The sequence below is a fragment of the Capsicum annuum genome, unplaced genomic scaffold (assembly GCF_002878395.1).
Source record: "Capsicum annuum cultivar UCD-10X-F1 unplaced genomic scaffold, UCD10Xv1.1 ctg59677, whole genome shotgun sequence".
Taxonomy (NCBI): Eukaryota; Viridiplantae; Streptophyta; class Magnoliopsida; order Solanales; family Solanaceae; genus Capsicum; species Capsicum annuum.
The window spans coordinates 1-2,869 of record NW_025868412.1 but is presented as its reverse complement, the minus strand read 5'-3'; the positions used below and the strand labels follow the sequence as shown (position 1 = coordinate 2,869).

Genomic DNA, 2,869 nt, shown 5'->3' with positions numbered 1-2,869 from the left:
ACCAGAGCTCTGCCTTCGCTTCTCATTCAAGGCTTGCTCTGATGCAGCCTTTTGTCGTTGGAGTAGCTCAAGTTCTTTCTTTAAGCTTTCCAGAGCCTGTAGCTTTTGTCTTAGCTCCGCAACATCGACCTGTTGAAATAGCTTTAACTCGGTTACTTCTCATCTAAATTAAGAAAGATAATCCACATGCTGAAACTATAGTAACTACAGCTCCATGCTAGGTAACAATTGTCTTACTCCAAAGTTCTAATTGTGCAATATTTGTGTATCATGGGTTAGGTGGGTGTACAGCAGTCAGGTGATCGGAGCTAATCACATCTCCTAACATGATCTATTTTTGCTAATATGGAAAGCAAATACTGAACCAGAAAGGATAGACAAAAGTGCCATCGTGCTGAAGGAAGATAACAATCACACTGTGAATACCTAACAAAAAACATAAGCAGTCATTACGTAACATCAGTTGCAAATGCAAAAGTTTAGAAATGAAAACTGAATATACCCACAAAGAAAAGGCCAACTGCAAGATATCCAGTCAAAATATCCAATCATTAACCTCAGGAAAACCCTTTTAGATGTTTTAGGTCAAAATAATCCCAATCCCACCACCCACCAGAAGAAGATTTTAAAAAGAAGTGTATACTGGAATTTTCTTTTAATATGATGGTAATTAATACTATTCCAGACCTCCAGTTTGAAACATCTTGATTGTTCAGAAGCAAGTTGACCACGTACAGATTGGAGCTCCTACATATTTAAGAGAATAATAGTTAAAACTGAAGGTTACTGTTGGATCACGAACAGTATTATAGGAAACTACTATCGATTAGCGATTCAACGAAACCAAGATGCAAAATGTTAGAATAAGTTTTTGCTAACCCTCTAAGAAGTAAGAAGCATACATATCAATCGAAAGAGTAGTTACCTTATACAGATCGGTATTGCGCCCCTCAGCATCAGTCAAGTCTTGCTTCAGCTGAAGCGTTTGCAACTTCTCTTTGCTGAAAGATGACTCTAACTCTTCCTTCTCAGCTTTGAGAGCAGCTATAAGCCGTTCAGTAGTTTCTTCAACTTTCTTCACCAGCAAGATGAGACATAAGATCAAGTTTCAAGGGAAAGACAAGGGAAAGACGAGGGAAAAACAAACGAAATGATGGAGGAGAAGAGAATGATCATAGAGATCAAATATTTTGACTGAAGCAAAGCGAGGCATAGAATGGCTCTACGACAACACAAGTGGAAGTTAAAGCTGGCCGTAAGGGGTTTATCACATTGTTAGCATCAAACATTCGTTGACGGACTGAATTGTTGTCTCTTTATATGGCCTTAGGAAATCCTCACCTCATGAGCTAGCTTTTGAGGTTGATTTAAATCCAAAATTATTTTCATAACATGGCACCACACACAGCCAAACCAAATCCTGGTTTACCCCCGTATTATCTTGTCCACTCCAAATATCCAACCTTGGGTGTGCGAGGGGGTGTTAAGTTTCCCTTATTAGTTGAGGAAATGGGTTGTTGACTCTATAGGGTCGGGCAATTATCTTCTTATGAACTGGCTTTTGGAATTGAGTAAGGCCTAAGGTCCATTTTCCTAACACACACTATGACTAGTAAATCTTAATATTTTAGATATATCATAGGAAAAAAAAAATAAACATGATAAAATATTTCATATGTTTGGTTGTCAAGTAGTCCATTCATAAAGTGAAATGTGATTCGTAATAACAGACATCATTAGGCTATTCCACTGAAATTTTAGATTACATCTACGGACAGTTATTTAGCATGGGATTTTATATGTTGATTTTGTAAGCCAAAACAAGGCTGTACGATGTCACAGTTTAAAGGAAAAAGAAGCATCTTAAATGATAAGGTGAATAATGATAGGAAAAGGAATAGTTGGCATTCATTGACTATAAATCAACATTTACCTGGAATTTGGAAGTTATATCTAATACAAGAGCAACTTATATTTTCTAAGTATCAGTTGTAATAAGCAATCTAACTATATACAGCAGAACTATATTCTCCAATATACTTCTCTGCAGAATCCAGGACACAAATTTGAAACTCTACAAACCGATCAAGAAGAGAAAAAAGAAAAACTTTTTTTTATAACAGTGTTGTCCGGGCCAGCTTGCTCATACGTCTATTAATTCGATGGAATACCTTACACCTCGCACCAGCAACAGGTACCAAATAACTCCATCCACCTAAGGATGGGACAAAAAAAAGGGCAGTCTGGCACACTAAAGCGACCGCTATGCGTGATGTCCGGGGAAGGGCTCCACTACAAGGGTGTATTGTACACAGCCTTACCTTGCATTTCTGCCAGAGGCTGTTTCCAAAGCTTGAACCCGTGACCACCTGGTCACATGGCAGTAACTTTGATGGAAAGAAATCACCTGGTGTTTCTACTCAGGTTTGAACCTGAGACCTCATGAATCTGAACCTACTTCGTTGACCACTAAGCTCCACCCTTGAGTACGAGTAAACAGAAGATGAGGAGCCACTCTTATGTTACTAAGCACTGAAATTACTCACAGATACAGCTGTAATAGACAATAGTATACAGCATATAAAAATTCTCATGGCCACCAGTGACTTTAATGTTTTCTTAAATAGGGAGATCAGTGCACTGGGCTGCCCTTTTTTAATCAGCTTAGATCATAGATACACACACATGCTAACACATGCATGTGCACTTATAAAACTGCTTAGTTTGCTAGACTTGGACTCTCATGTCTGTGTCCCTGTCCAAGCCCAAGCTACATATCCAAAATGAATTTATAGTCATTGCATTCTAATTAGGTAAGAGTTGTCACAATGGGTTAGATCTATTCTTTGAAGGGATTCAATTAATCAGA

The 2,869-nt window shown here is 38.2% G+C and overlaps 1 long non-coding RNA gene across 1 annotated transcript; it reads right to left on the bottom strand.

Annotated features, from left to right (window-relative positions):
- Nucleotides 1-2,849, bottom strand: LOC124893440. Its single transcript, XR_007050701.1, has 3 exons — nucleotides 926-2,849; nucleotides 688-747; nucleotides 1-129 (listed from the first exon to the last, which is right to left on the bottom strand). It is a non-coding gene; the product is annotated as an uncharacterized LOC124893440 (long non-coding RNA).
- Nucleotides 2,850-2,869: the final 20 nt, after the last annotated feature.